Source organism: Staurois parvus, unplaced genomic scaffold, assembly GCF_062004578.1.
Source record: "Staurois parvus isolate SC_StPar_1 unplaced genomic scaffold, SC_StPar_1.0 ptg000155l, whole genome shotgun sequence".
Classification (NCBI taxonomy): Eukaryota; Metazoa; Chordata; class Amphibia; order Anura; family Ranidae; genus Staurois; species Staurois parvus.
Genome location: NW_028317951.1, coordinates 18,591,352 through 18,608,104, shown reverse-complemented (window position 1 = coordinate 18,608,104; position 16,753 = coordinate 18,591,352).

Below are 16,753 nucleotides of genomic sequence, written 5' to 3'. Positions count from 1 at the left end.
GAGATCTATAACTTTTTCTTTAATTTTGGCATTGGTAAATGTCCCCCATTGCAATTTCCAGTTTGCTATTCAGTTTGTCGGACAGTAGCCTTCTTATTCACCCTTCAAATTGCCAGAATTAAATAACAAGATTCACCTCCCTTAGACTTTAATGGGTTTCACTGCATAGCTTCAAGCAAGATAGGTGAAAGCTTGGGATCACCATGGCAGTTCCAGCAGATGTGGGAGTGGGTAACCGGCAAAACTAGATACCCACTCCCCCCTCAAAAAAAAGTTACATAAGTGGAAAAGGAGGGGGGAGGGAGGAGGAGGATCAGTAGGGCATCTCTTTAGGATGAAATTCCGCTTAATGGCTGATTACCTCAGGGAATAGAAGGAGTCATCAAGGTGGTGTGTTTTCAGCTTTGCAAACCCTAGGTTTGACATATAGTTTAGAAGTCAGTTGAAATATTCAGAGCTCAGGAGCTTTAAAAATGGAGTTAATTGTCTAGTGTCCAGCCAGACAGCAATACTATCCAAGAGAGTTCCAACAATGTATCTGGCAGCTATTCTCATCTACTGGTTTCAAAGAACAAAGGTCTCCTTCCTCAGGATAGATTTGCATGTCTGGTCCTCTGTACAGCAGCTCCATTATTAATTCCTGTGCAACCTCCTTATTAACTTCTGCAGTGCTGGTGGAAATCACTTGTACTGTTTTCTCTCATTCAGTATAACAATTGACTATTCTCTTCATCATAAATTATTACTTTTATTCCCAGCTAGTTTATAAAAGGGGCATTAGAAATACATATTAAAGGTACTAATACAAATAATTAATGTTGTAAAAACTATTGTTAATTAAAAAAAGCACATAATTAATGTTGTAAAAACTATTGTTGATTAAAAAAAGCACATGGTTATTCAATACATAAATGCCACATACAGAAACATTGAGAAATCAGCCCATGAACATCTCTACTGAATGCATTGTGTGTGCAACAGAAACAAATAACAATATGCCAACTAGTGACATTTAAACTTATTAAGTAAGGCAGGACACAGTGAACAGATCAAGTGCAAAATGTGGCAAGCCAAAACAGGCAAAAGATTTTAGATTTCTGATGTATGTTGGCGTTGAAAAATTAAATCTACTTAGCTTCTATAAATTACTGCACTTGTGCATTACCACTGCTCTTACCATTTATTAAAAAGACCTAACTGACTCCCTCTTAACGATATTAAAGTGTAACTAAAGGCAAAAATGTTACCTTTAGAGGCCTTAGGAGTGTGAGGAGGTTGGGGATTAGAACCCCTAGGGGTTGAGGGAGGAGCCTGAACATGGCGGCTGTGGGGAGTGTGTGGCAATAGCTCCCTGCTAAGCGCCGCTATTCGACCTCCCCAGTGACCACCTGGAGTAGGATATGGGGAATTGACTCACCGGAGTCTGTCGATCGGTACAGGAGAGGAGGAAAGCCGGAGATGAGACCAGGGCGGAGGTGGCAGTGAAGCGCTGGTCCGCCCGGCGCCTTACGGAGGAGAGACCCAGGAGGCTGAGGGGCGAGGTGACGTGGTGGGAGCGTGTGACCGGCCCCGGAGGCTCTCTGGGAGAGGAAGAAACCGGCCGGCTTCCCGATGCAAGAGGGAGCCGCCGGCTCTCATGTGTTTAATCCCCACGGCCAACTGATCGATTCTGGGTCTGAGTGACCCAATAGAGAGAAGGGATTCACCCTGCTATCTGGTGAAAAGTCTGGATGAAGGGCACGAGGAGAGGAGTGAAACCCAGAGGAATCCCCCCTTGGACTGAATTGCTGTGAAGGCCCCACACCTCAAGCTCGGAGTCTCTGATGGGAGAAGAAGAAGGGTGAGTGAGAGCTATTGGGGGCTTATCGTGTGGGGGAACCCCGAGTGATATGGGAAATCTAGGGGTGAAGGAGAGGAGGGGAGGATTCCCTGGGCCAAGAAAGAGAAAATGAGAAGAGCTCCAGGTGTCCCAGGAGAGTAAAAATACATGGGATATTAGCAGGTACCGTCTCGTGTACAAATTAAAGGACTGATACAATTTCATATAGAGAATAAGAGAAGAAATCAGAGTTTTAGAGGAAATGAAGAACAAAGGTCCTAAGGGAACAGGGCCCAAAGGGTCTCAAATAGATACGATAAAGAAATTTACATCGCAAAGAAATATTACGCCAGAAAGGGCCCAAGGTGAAAACGCAAAAGGGGATATGGACATGTCTCTGGGAAACAGTCCTAGATTATCAATGGGTATGAATAGTAGCGGTAGCCACCTAACAACAGAGGGCTTGGAAAAAAAAGAAGTAGATGGTGAACTACAAGCGCCAAATAAAAAGGAGATGACAGAAATGTTTCAAAGTTTGGAAAAAATGATAAAACAAGAAATGACAGTTGTGCGCAATGATCTAAGACACCTGCTATTGAGAGTGGAAGAAACAGAGGAAAAAGTTAAAAAGCAGGCCCAAACCATAGATAATCTAGAGAAAAAAATAACTTATTTGGAGAATACCCAGAAAACATTGCTCTATAGGATGGAAGTGCAAGAAAATAAAGAAAGAAGATGTAACCTTAGAGTTCGAGGAATTCCAGAGCAAGTAAAAGGGGAATCACTATATGATCTTGTCGTAAAAATTCTAAACTCCATAAGAGACAGACCTGAAACAGACGGGATTAAACTGGACGGAGTGTTTAGAATAGGAAAGTTTAATCAAGCAGTGGAGAAGGAAAGATCAAGAGATACAGTGGTCCAGTTCCAAAAATTTGGGGTTAAAGAGGAGATATGGAGGAAGATTAAAGGAAGAGCATTAATTAAGAATGGAGACTTAAAAATCCAAGTTTTTGCGGACCTAACACCAGAGACCCTATGGAGAAGGAGATCCTTGAGACCCTTGTTGGAACAAATGAGAAAACAGAACGTCCAGTATAGATGGGGTACCCCAGCTTGTTTAATTGGCTGGAAAAATGGCATAACAGCATATTTGAGATACCCGGAGGAACTGAGGGATTTCTGTGACAGACTGAAACTGCAAAGAAGGGTGATAGTGGGGTGGGAAGAAGAAGAAAAAGAAAGAAGGGAAACAGAAGATACAAGAAAAGAGGACTGGCAGCGGGCTGGGGGGAGGGGAGGCCTGGGGGTGGGGAGAGATGGGAGGGAAAATTGAGAAGAATATATATATTTTTTTTTTTCTCTCTCTCTCGTATCTCTCTCGACCCCCTGGGCCCCACATATGTTGAAATGGTAACCCTCGGGAGCTTCGGTTGAGGGGGAAAGTAAAGATTTTTGTATTTCTCCTGTGGATAGAGAGAGGGGAACTGGGGAGGTCGAAGGAGAGGGTAGCCGGCCATGGGTGGAGCTTAATCCCAAAGCATTTAATCAGTGGTGGAAATAGATCCACAAATGATTTATAGGCAGTTTTTAAGCCTAAAAATGGGTAGGGAGGAAAAAAAGAATGAGGGATGGGGGGAGGGGGGGATGGGAGTTGGGTTGGAAGGAGGGAGGGGAGGAGGTATTGGGTTAATACTCTGCATGACAGTAGGGATAAAGAGGAAGAGGTAAATTGGAAGAGAGATGGAGCGAATTGGGAAGGATGGAAGAAATACAGTTTATAACCTATAATGTGAACGGGTTGAGTTGTCCAGGGAAGAGATTTAGGTTGTTTAAGGAGTTGCATCATAGGGCAACGTCAGTGGTATTTTTACAGGAGACGCACTTTGAGATAGAGGCAAATGTGAAACTGAAATCCAAACACTACCCAATATGGTATTATGCAGACTCTCCAATTAAAAGAGCAAAAGGGGTGGCAGTAGGTTTGGCAAAGAATATGAGATTTGAGCTGGAGGATAGAAGAACCGATCCGGAGGGGAGGTTTTTATTCTTAAAAGGTAGGCTTCAGGGGATTGAGTGTACTTTAGCCAATATATACTGCCCTAATAAAAACCCGGAGATGTATATGAGGGGTCTGATGAAAAAATTGATGGAATTTAAAAAAGGGCGTTTGATAGTTGCAGGAGACCTAAATTTCTGTATGGACCCACAAAAGGATAACACCTCTTCTGTGCAAAGAGAGGGGAGTAGGTCTCTGAGAGCTTTGAAGAAAGTGATGCATGAATATCAACTAGTGGACATCTGGAGAATAATGCATATGAAAGACAGAGACTATACCTTCTTCTCTAATGCACATGAGATATACTCGAGATTAGATTACATCTTAATAGACCATCAACTTATAGATCATCTGGTTAAAATTGACATAGAGACAAGAACGTTCTCGGATCACGCCCCGGTCGTAATGAAAATGGGATGGGGAAGAAGGTGGACTGGAGGATTAGGGTGGAGGTTAAATGAGGCTCTTCTTCTGGATGAGGATTTAGTGCAGAAAATCGAGAAAGAGATTAGGGTGTATTTTCAGGAGAACGAAACAGAGGAGGTGTCGATAGCTACAGTTTGGGAAAGTCATAAGGTATTTATAAGAGGAATCTTGATCGCGGCAGGAGCAAGGAAGAAAAAGGAAAGAAGAGAGAGGGTCAGTGGGCTTCTAAAAGAAATACTGGACTTGGAGCAGATCCACAAGAAGAAAATAACAAAAGATACGAGACAGAAGTTATCGGATAAAAAAGATGAGCTAGAGAGGTTGATGGAAGAAGAGAGGAGAAGAGTATACAACAGGGTATTAAACAAGAGATATAGATGGGGAGATAGACCAGGAAAATACCTAATGAGAGCCTTGAATAAAAAAAAAAATAGGAATTATATAGAAAAGATAAAAAGTCCTAAGGGGGAGTTGGTCCACTCAACTAAAGAGATTATTAAAGTGTTTACGGAGTATTACAGAAAGTTATATAATATTAGTCCCCAAGGTCCTCTAAAAGAAGCTCAAGAGGGAATCAAAGAAAAAAAGATGATATATTTAAAAAACGCGGGATTACCAAAACTAAGTGAAGCACAGTTGAACTCCTTGGATGTGGAAATTACCCAGGAAGAAATTAAAACAGCATTAAGAAGCACAGGGGGGGGGGGGGAAGCCCAGGCCTGGATGGCTATACAGTTAAATACTATAAGAAATTTAGTGAAGTGCTGCTACCCAAACTGGAAAAGTATATGAATGCTCTGGGAGGTGGGATGGAAGTGAGGAGAGAATCTTTACAGGCCCATGTAGTACTTATTCATAAGGAGGGAAAAGACCCATCTCAGTGCTCCAGCTATAGACCTATTTCACTATTGAACACAGATACCAAACTGTATGCAAAGGTTTTAGCAAACAGGTTGAAAGATCTAATGCCTGAATGGATCCATGGAGATCAGGTGGGCTTCGTACCTGGGAGAGAGGGTAGAGATAACGGCTTGAGAACCCTGATGCTTATTCAGAAAAGTAGAAAAGGGAAAGCCCCGGTGGTGCTCTTGTCAATTGATGCAGAGAAGGCATTTGATAGAGTGGACTGGGGCTTTATGATGGACAACTTAAAAGTGCTGGGGATAGGTGATAGAATGTGTGAGTGGATAAGTAAATTATATAGGGAGCCTACTGCAATCATCACGGTAAATGGGGAGAGATCATAACCCATTGGAATGTCTAATGGAACAAGACAGGGTTGCCCACTGTCCCCTTTACTATATGTGTTGTCACTCGAACCTCTGTTGTCAATAATAAGGAACAGTGGAGCGGCAAAGGGAATTCAGATAGAAACTATAGAACATAAAGTAGCGGCCTTTGCGGACGACTTATTGTTCTATGTGGGGAATCCCAGAATAACTCTCCCAAATATAATGAAGATTCTGAAGGAGTATGGTGAACTATCAAATCTAAAAATTAATCCAATGAAAACAGAGATCTTGAATATTAATATATCAAAGAATGAAAAAGAAAAACTACAAAAAGAATTCCCCTTTATATGGAGAGAAAAAGAGATAAAATACCTAGGAATAAAACTCACTGCCTCATCTAAGCATCTGTATAGATTAAACTATATTTCTTTGATAAATGAGATCAGGGAAGATTTAAAAAGATTAGAAGGAGGAAACCCATCCTGGATAGGACGTATAAACCTAGTCAAAATGGTAATTATGCCTAAAATATTGTATAGATTTCAAATGGTACCAATTAAAATTCCAGAGGCCTTCTTTAAGATAATAAAAAAAATGTTAACAAGATACATATGGAAGAATAAAAAACCTAGAATAGCATATGAAACATTGAGTAGGACTAAAGAGAAAGGGGGATTGGGTCTACCAGATGTCAAGAGATACTATAAAGCAGTGGTTTTAGCAAGAATATATGACTGGACATTTAACCATAAGGGGAAAAGTTGGGTAACAATTGAAAATGATCTTAGTGGAATTAGATTGAGTCAGATGATATGGGTTCCAGCACAGTTTAGAGGAATTAAAGAAAGCACAAGTATTTACACTTTAAATGTTTTAAGGGTATGGGACAATTTACACAAAAACATGAAATGGGAATTTAATTCTACACTAATGCCTCTCACAAACACTGAGTACTTTCCCCCGGGAAAGGATAAGATATCAGGGAGATGGTTTAGAAAGGAGGATACCCAACTGAGAGATGTTCTGGTGGAGGGGGAATTGAGATCACTTAAAGAATTAATGGAGAAGAAGGGAGATATCTTTATTAGAATAGATGAGTGGAAATATCATCAATTGAAATGTTTTATTGGAAACCTCCCAAAACCCCTAAGATTAAAACAGGAGTGGAATATGTTTGAAAGGTTGTTAGAAACACGAAGGGATGGGAAGCACGGTATTTCAAAAATCTATCTAATACTCACAGAATTAGACACAAACACAAAGTTAAGTTTTATAACAAAATGGGAAAGGGACATGGAAGTTGGGTTTGACGAGGACAAACAGAGAAAGATGTTTAGATTGATACACGAGAATGTTAGTAAGAGAGAGGTTGAGATTAATTATAAGTGTATGACACGATGGCACATTACACCGAGTGTTGAGCACAAGATGAATGGGGAAAATTCAAAAATGTGTTGGAGAGGATGTGGAGAGATAGGCACGGTGTTTCACATATGGTGGGAATGTCCGAAAATCCAGGTTTTTTGGAAGGTAATAGTCAAATTGATTGAAGAAATAACTGAAATTGACATAGGGTTAGAGCCAACGATGTGCCTCCTACATAATGTGGAGACATCTGTAAATAAATACAAAAACTCAGGCGTCTGGTACTTCTTAAATGTGGCAAAAGGGTTGATACCCAAGTTTTGGCAGAAAACAGAGGTACCGAAGGAGGAAGACTGGATTAATAGAGTAAACCAGATAGGTAGAATGGAAAGATCATACCATATGCAGGAAGATAGCATGGGAGTTTATTATATGAGATGGGAAAAGTGGGAAAAAGGAGGATTGAAAGAGAAATATAGGAAACTATGAACTAGGAAGTTAGCCAAAAATTAATAATGCCTCGAGAGATTAGAATGGTTTAGAGTCTGCAGAGGGGGAGGAGGGGTGGGAAGGGTTGGGGTGGGATGGGAAAGAAAAGAGTTTTTAGAAGGGGAAATGTAGAAATGTTATAAATGCCTATTTATATGTGAATTGTTTCCCTTTTTGGGTATTTGTATTTATATGAAAAATTTAATAAATATTTAAATTAAAAAAAAAAAAAAAAAGAACCCCTAGGGGTTTTTATTACTGTCTGTGCCCCCATTTAGACGATTCACCCTCTTCATTTGTCACATGTGCTATTATCATCGAAAGTGAAAGTAAAGCCAGCCACAGTCAATGTGATTTCTTTTCCTGCAATCACAGGTTGCAGGAAATAAAATCGCTCAATTCCCCCATCAACACAGGAAGTTCCTCCTAAGGAGGTATTGTGTTCTCCTGGTGAAGGGGGCAATAGAGGGAGCTGTCCTTGCCAGGAGAACACAGTGATTATTGCTAAGAGCTATAGCCTCTGGCAATAATCGCACGTAAACTCTGACACACCAGTTGTACCCAAGTCATACAACCATCGAATATAATCAGCTTGCCCATATAGTTTTCAAATCTTGGCTTGTCCCTGCTGAACTGGCTGAGATTTGAACCATCTATGGCCAGCTTAAGATACTGTTTAGGAACAGATAGGAAATCTTCCAACAGGGGCACTAGATCTGGTGACCCTGGTGACAATCGGGAGTTCTCTCACTTTGAAGGGATTTCCACCCGATTCTTTCTTGATAACAGAAATTGAAGGAAATTTCCTCAATGGAACACAGATGGCAAAAACAAACCTTACACGGGTTATGGCCCTCCACTACTCTATCCAGAATTTAAAAAAAAAATTAACCTTTAGTTCCACTTTAAACATCTGCTAAATGTGTTTAAGCATTTGAACCTAATACTTATCCTCAAGGTTCATTATGTAGGTGCTTGAGGAGAGAAAAGAGAATTAGACCAAACAATGAGTTATCAGTTTCACTCTTCCTACATAGTACTAGAATTTGTTATACACTACATGTAACTCCTTAAGAGTTCCTGTTTAATCCTTTGGATTCTACGTGGTAAATTTACTAAAGGCAAATGAGCTGTTCATTTTGCAAGGAAAGTTGTACCTGAAAGAAAACTCTCCCCAGTGCTCAAAAAATGAGGTGCTACTCACATCCATCATTATGTGTAAGCTGTTTTTTTTTCTTTTTCTTGCACATGATTGGGTTTATTTGCAAAGTGAAATTTTACCACACTCCCTAAACTTCCCTTAAAACATGAACAACATATTTACCTTTAGTAAATTAACTCCAATATCTTTGTTCCCTGATGTACGTGGCTTATTGGGAACTGTAAATAAATAACAAAATGGCTTAAAGCAGTATTAAACCCAAAAACCCCAAAAAATATTAGATAGCTTATCAATTCTTAGATTCTCTTTCTTTTTTTTAATGCTTTTTTCCCTTTATTTTTACCAGGCAATCCAGCCAGCATATCTGTTAATTTTCAACTTGCTATTACAGACCAAGCTGTCCAGCAAAAGTATTGGAGGGGTGAGACAAACCATTTGCCACTGACAGAGATCAGTCAGTCAGTTTTTGTTCATTTATGCAAAACCTTTGTCCGAAAAGGATAAAAAGAAATGTTTGCTGTAGCTGCTTATAAAGTGTTAGCTGGAATTCAACTTCAATTTGTTAATGTATCTAAATTTGCTAGTACATCTAACACTTCCCTCTCCCAGACTGACAATGCTGTTGTCCTAAGGTGCTTGCTTTACTACTTCATCTAAAATGCTGAATCCATAAGACAGGAAGTGTGTTACTTGCCAGGTGACCAGGTAAAACAAAGGGAAAAAAGCCTGAAAAAGGAAACAAATGCAGCTACCACATCTAAGGATTGGTAAGATACAATATATTATATTTTTGTTTTTGGGTTTAATACTGGTTTAATTCATATCAGTTTATAGGCATCGCAATTATATCCTTCTGTGTTTTTTTCTTAAACATTCAAACTTACAGGCGCTGTAGACAGAAAATTGCTTATTTGGTATTAGTGCCTTCATGCTGACAATTTTATTATTGGATGGGTCTTCAATTTTTCCTACATAATGTTATAGTATTCTCATTTGTAACAAAAAAAAATAACAAGTTGCCACTAGCAATATTATATGTCCTGTGGGAATGATTAGATGATTGAAGTGCACTGAGCTTAATTGAATTTACTAAACTACTAAACTAAACTGACCATTCAGTTTGCAAAGTGAACATTCTCTTAGCTTCATAAAAGCTGTATCTATTTCTTTAATAAATCAACTCCTAAGTGTTTTATAGGGGTGTCCAAGAAATATCAAAGTTTAGGTATGGCAATGTTTACCCAGTTACATTGGTACAGTTTGGACCAACATGAGTATGTACAGCATGTGCCATACCTGCGTGGTCCGTGTGGAAGTGGGAAATCACTGTAGAAGGCACTACTAGGCAGAGCTTGCTCAATTAGCACAGGTACCCTTTTCTCAGTGAATGCAACGTGTTCTCTGATTGGATGAGGAGAAGAAAATTGTGATATCACCACCCTATCTCTCTACCATGTTGAATCAGGGAATGCTTTGCACAAAATGCAAAGTGTCCTCTGAATGGCTCATATGCTGAGCAAGCAGCGTCCTGTTTTCACAATATGCAGGGCAGCTGCTCAGCAAGGGATACAAAAGCTAATGGAGATCACTGTAGTAGCAATTCAAACTGGACCAATGTAACTGTGTAAAAATTACCATACCTAAACTTCAGCTTTAAAGCCCCATTATACAAAGTGTGACCAAAAATACAACTGTTCAGTAGGGAATCTAATTCTAAAACTGTCCATAGATGGATCAAAATTCAGCCAGATCAACAAGGACTGGCATCTATGGCCATTCCTGCTTGACAGAAGGCAATATAACAATCGACTCCTTTTGAATGGATTATGAATTTTATAAATTATCAATCAGACACTGATCAGAGAACTCGGACAGCAGAGGAGTCCCACTGTCATAATACAACATCACAGTAGGGAGGACTCCTCCATACACCTCTCATGTGCAAATGGGGGAACCCGCTGGCTTATCGAAATAAATCAAGGCATCTGAGGCCTGCATAAGACTCTGTAACAATATAAGATTTAATTTTTAAAATCTCAAGTTCCAGGTCTTTAAAGATATGCAGTTTCATCAAAGATCTGTTAAATAAGATCCATTCCCTCTTGCTTCAAGCAGATAATATTACTATCAATGTGTTTGTGTGTGATATTTTTTTTTGGTTCCATAACCACAGTACCTCATGTTTTTTTAACAAACATAAACGAATATTATTCAATTTTTCAGCATCACATTTCTGATCGCCTGTGTAAATCTTGTTTCAGCACAATAATTTGCAAACAACAAAGTAATTGGCTTGCCTAAGTAAATGTAATCTTCCTAATGGCAAACATTACTTAGTCTTTGGCTTCTGTGAAAAGCTGATTTTGTGTCAATCAACTATACTTTTTTTCTTGACCCATTCACTTCCTGTCATAGACAGCTGCCAAAGAACTATAGGTCAACAATGAGATAATGAGTTTGGCTAGTCTTGTCTTTAGAGGTTCCTCTATTTAAACAACACCACACATTCTAGCAGACAGCAAGGATTGGAAGATAAGATAACGTGATGTGGAACTGTGAATGTATAACATATTGCCATGTATCTGGTCAAATAGGAAGACAATATAATATTTACCTAAAATAACATAACAAAAATATCACAAAAATAAATATGGTACAAATTACAACAATAAGTATCTAGTTGTAAATATAAAATTGTACCGGATGGTGTACAGAATTTTTCTACAACAACATTTTCATATATCTATATTTACCCCATGAGGCTTAGTTCTGTAAAATACAGCCCTGGGTTTTTTAACTTATAAGCAGAGCTAAGAATGAGAGAGGCAGAACATGGTTGCTAAGGAAAGTCCTGTCTCTGTGGCAACAATATCCAAAGAAGTCTAACAGTATTAATGTACAAAATAAGAAGAAGACAGAGGATAAGATCAGAATGGAGAGAAGAAAAGGAAAACATGCATAATAAATGAGGAAATAAGACCACATACAGGTCCATGACAACGGACCTGTCACAATAATAAGTATTAAGTCTTTTTGGCATTTATTAAACTGTCTTTCATATATATATATATATATATATATATATATACTTTATATGTGTGTTCATTAAAACTTACTGTAGAAGAAAGGGTGACTTTAGTTATCACAGATCAATACACTAACATAATATACTGCTATGCTATCATATTGATGTTTGTTTGATATGTGGCACTTTTAAAATAGATATTCTCATATTTTTCCATTTACATATGTTCCTTTTAAGAAGTTGACATTGTTCCAAGAATTGCATCAGAGTGCAAACAGCATACAGACGTAATTACAAATTTGTATATTTGGTAAGGTTGAATAAAGAGACCAGTCTATCGAGATCAACCTTAGTGTATGTTTGTGTGTGTTTATGTCACTACCATTTTCCTATGATCGCTAAGAAACACATCTGAAAGGTTTTTTTAACTTATCTTCACTCACCAATGACACCACCACCTGTGGAAGGGAGTTACACATGCTTACCACTGTATCAGTAAAGATCTCCTTATACAGTTTAAGAATGAATCGCATCTCATTCAACTTCGCTGTGCATATGCAATTTATTCTTCAATATTTTAGTACACAAATCACAAAAAATCTTTGGACTCAGTAAGAGTTACATTACATGTATGAAGTCTTATGGAATGATTATCCAATGTGTTTACCTTCTGCTTATAAGAAGGCATTTTAGTAGAAAGGGAATAAAATATTTGTATTTTTCGAGACGTGTGATATGTTTTAGGTGTATGTATCTATTTTTATTTATGTTAGCTATTAGAGATGAGCGAATCGAACATGACGAAGTGGAATTCGTTTCGAAGATTAGGAAAAATTCGATTCGCGCCAAATCCGAAAATTAGCAAACTTCGGATGCACGAATCGAATTTTCCCAAAAATGGCGGCGACATGTGTGGCGACGGAGCGGGGATCTCTGGGAAGGCGCGCAGACAAGGCGCGCTGACCCATAATGCATTCATTCATGACATGTGATCGCATTAGCCAATCAGCAGCCAGCCAGCCAGCACTGTGTAATGGTGGAGCTATAAATCGCGGCCATCTTAGAATTCTCCATTAGCTCCGGTCATTCAAGAGAGACAGACCTGTCTGTATTAGGGACAGAGTTAGGGCCACAGAGACTTTAGGGCCACAGAATCGTTACTCAGGGACACAGAATCGTTACTCAGGGACACAGAATTGTTACTCAGGGACACAGAATTGTTACTCAGGGACACAGAATCGTTACTCAGGGACAGACACAGAATTGTTACTCAGGGACACAGAATCGTTACTCAGGGACACAGAATCGTTACTCAGGGACACAGAATTGTTACTCAGGGACACAGAATCGTTACTCAGGGGCACAGAATTGTTACTCAGGGACACAGAATTGTTACTCAGGGACACAGAATTGTTACTGAGGGACACAGAATCGTTACTCAGGGACACAGAATCGTTACTCAGGAACACAGAATTGTTACTCAGGGACACAGAATTGTTACTCAGGGACACAGAATCGTTACTGAGGGACACAGAATCGTTACTGAGGGACACAGAATTGTTACTCAGGGACACAGAATCGTTACTCAGGGACACAGAATCGTTACTCAGGGACACAGAATCGTTACTCAGGGACACAGAATCGTTACTCAGGGACACAGAATTGTTACTCAGGGACACAGAATTGTTACTCAGGGACACAGAATCATTACTCAGGGACACAGAATCGTTACTCAGGGACAGACACAGAATTGTTACTCAGGGACACAGAATCGTTACTCAGGGACACAGAATCGTTACTCAGGGACACAGAATTGTTACTCAGGGACATAGAATCGTTACTCAGGGACACAGAATCGTTACTGAGGGACACAGAATCGTTACTCAGGGACACAGAATCGTTACTCAGGGACAGACACAGAATTGTTACTCAGGGACACAGAATCGTTACTCAGGGACACAGAATTGTTACTGAGGGACACAGAATCGTTACTCAGGGACACAGAATCGTTACTCAGGGACACAGAATTGTTACTCAGGGACACAGAATCGTTACTGAGGGACACAGAATCGTTACTCAGGGACACAGAATTGTTACTCAGGGACACAGAATTGTTACTCAGGGACACAGAATCGTTACTGAGGGACACAGAATCGTTACTGAGGGACACAGAATTGTTACTCAGGGACACAGAATCGTTACTCAGGGACACAGAATCGTTACTCAGGGACACAGAATCGTTACTCAGGGACACAGAATTGTTACTCAGGGACACAGAATCGTTACTCAGGGACAGACACAGAATTGTTACTCAGGGACACAGAATTGTTACTCAGGGACACAGAATCGTTACTCAGGGACACAGAATTGTTACTCAGGGACACAGAATCGTTACTCAGGGACAGACACAGAATTGTTACTCAGGGACACAGAATTGTTACTCAGGGACACAGAATCGTTACTCAGGGACACAGAATCGTTACTCAGGGACACAGAATCGTTACTCAGGGACACAGAATTGTTACTCAGGGACACAGAATTGTTACTGAGGGACACAGAATCGTTACTCAGGGACACAGAATTGTTACTCAGGGACACAGAATTGTTACTCAGGGACACAGAATTGTTACTGAGGGACACAGAATCGTTACTCAGGGACACAGAATCATTACTCAGGGACACAGAATTGTTACTCAGGGACACAGAATCGTTACTTTCTGCTTCACAACCACTATTGTACGTTCAAAGAGTTAAATCCTGTTTTATGTTTGGGGTGCTTATTGAATTAAAGAGTATGTCAGACAACACGCAGAGGAGTGGCAGAGGAGGCAATGTTTCAGGAGCGAGCAGACGTGGCAGCAGAGGAAGGGGTCGAGGCAGCACTAGTCGCAGCCAGAGGCCAGTGCTCCCGGTGTCATCCAGCGGTCGTGTCTCCACCGACAACCCTGCCGTCATCGATTGGTTGACTCGGTCGTCTTCCTCTTCCCAGGTCACCTCTGACACCTACAGCCAACGGTCGGTGGGTACGTCAGACACAACCGTTAGTTGGCATGGCCCGGGAGCAAGCCCACTGAAATCACGTGTCCTCTACCTGCCCCTGTCCTTTGGTGTTCCCTCACCAAGCGAAGTATCGCATGCTGTGGGCTCAGCCCCACTGTACAGTGAGGAAGAGCTAACAGAGCGCGGTCAGGAACGGGAGGAGACATCCGCCTCTTCAGCAGCCAGGCGAAGAAGTACTGGCGAGGAGAGTGGCTCGGTAGCCGGTCTAGAGACAGGTCTGTCTCCTGACCCACACGCAGCCGAGGGGGCTAGTAGTGGCGCGGAGACCCTAATTGATGATGATGAGGCTGATCGCACTTGGCAGCCTCGTCGTCATCAGGCTATTGCTTCCGCATCATCAGGAGAAGAGGGTGCCAGCTTGCCAGCGAGCAAAACAGTCGGTGGGTTGCCCAGGAGGCAGCAGGGTCGCAGCAGTGTCAGTGGAGGCAAACGGCCATGGAGTAGAGCACCAGCTCCACTGCAGCCTACCACCACGGCCAGTAGTGTGCACGGAGGAAGTAGCAGTCAGCCAGTGAGGAGTAGCGGAGGCAAAGTTTCCTACTCGGCGGTGTGGCAATTTTTCGTCAAGCCGCCCGAGGAAGTAAACGTAGCCGTATGTTGACTATGTGGCCAGAAAGTCAAGCGTGGCCAGGGGGGCCATGTTGGGACTACAGCGTTGCGTCAGCATATGCAGCGTCGCCATTCGGTGGCCTGGGAAAACCGTGATAAAGATACGGCGGTTCTGCCTGCCCCAGCCCCCGCTCCATCACCCGCTCCGTTACTTGCTCCGTCACCCAACGTCAATCGCCCTCTATCAGCCAGTCAAGGCTCCAACACCTCTGCTGAGGGGAGTTGTCACTCGTTGGCATCTTCCGCTCGTTCAGATGCTCCTTCTCCTGCTACCCCTTTTCACGGATTCCGTCAGCAGTCTTTCTTGGAATCCGTTTCCAAGAGACAACAGTTTGCGAGCACGCACCCAACGGTGCAGAAGCTGAACGTCCTCCTGTCCAAGTTGCTGGTGCTGCAGTCCCTCCCTTTCCAAGTGATGGACTCAGCACCTTTCCGAGAAATGATGGCTTGTGCCGAGCCGCGGTGGAGAGTGCCAAGCCGTCATTTCTTCGCCAAAAAGGCAGTGCCAGCCCTGCATTCACATGTAGAAGAGATGGTGGGCCAGTCTTTGAGCATGCCGGTCTCTGCCAAAGTGCACGGCAGTGCCGATGTGTGGAGCTGTAACTACGGTCAGGGACAGTACATGTCATTTACGGCCCACTGGGTGAACGTGGTGCCGGCACAGCCGCACCAGCAACTTGGACAGGTCACGCCGCTTTTGCCTCCACGTTTGCACGTCCTTGGTCCAGCAAAGATGTCCGCTTCTACCACCTCTTCTTCCGCCGTGTCCTCAGCCGCCACCCCCGTGCCAAGTCCCATTACCCGACCGGCATATCACATGTGCAGGGCGCAACGGTGTCACGCTGTGCTGCACCTGGTATGCCTTGGCGAACGTAGTCACGCAGGGGAGGAACTTCTGAGTGTAATGAACAGAGAAATCGACAGATGGCTGTCTCCGCGCAAACTGAAAATCGGAACCATGTTGACCGACAACGGAAAGAACATGGTGTCTTCTCTGCGTCAAGGAAGGTTGTGCCATGCGCCATGCATGGCTCACGTGTTCAATCTGGTTGTCAAGCGGTTCCTATCAAAATCCACCATCCCACTGCAAGACATCCTTAAAATGTCACGTAAACTTTGCATGCATTTCAGCCATTCCTACACCGCAAAGCACACCCTCCTTGAGCTGCAGCGGCAGAACGGAATTCCACAGCATCGCCTGATCTGCGACGTTGCAACAAGGTGGAATTCAACCCTACACATGTTAGACCGCCTTTACGAACAGCGAAAGGCCATCACCGATTTCCTGATGTTACAAGCGGATAAAGGTACTCCCCTGTGTAACTTAGATGTCAGCCATTGGCAGCTCATGCGTGACACCTGCCGCTTGCTCAGGCCCTTTGAGGAGGCCACGCTATTCGTGAGTCGGCAGGACTATGGGATGAACGACGTCATTCCTCTGTTGCACGTCCTGGAACAAATGCTGTTAACAATGGCTGGTCAGGGTGCGGTAGACGTGGCGCACAGA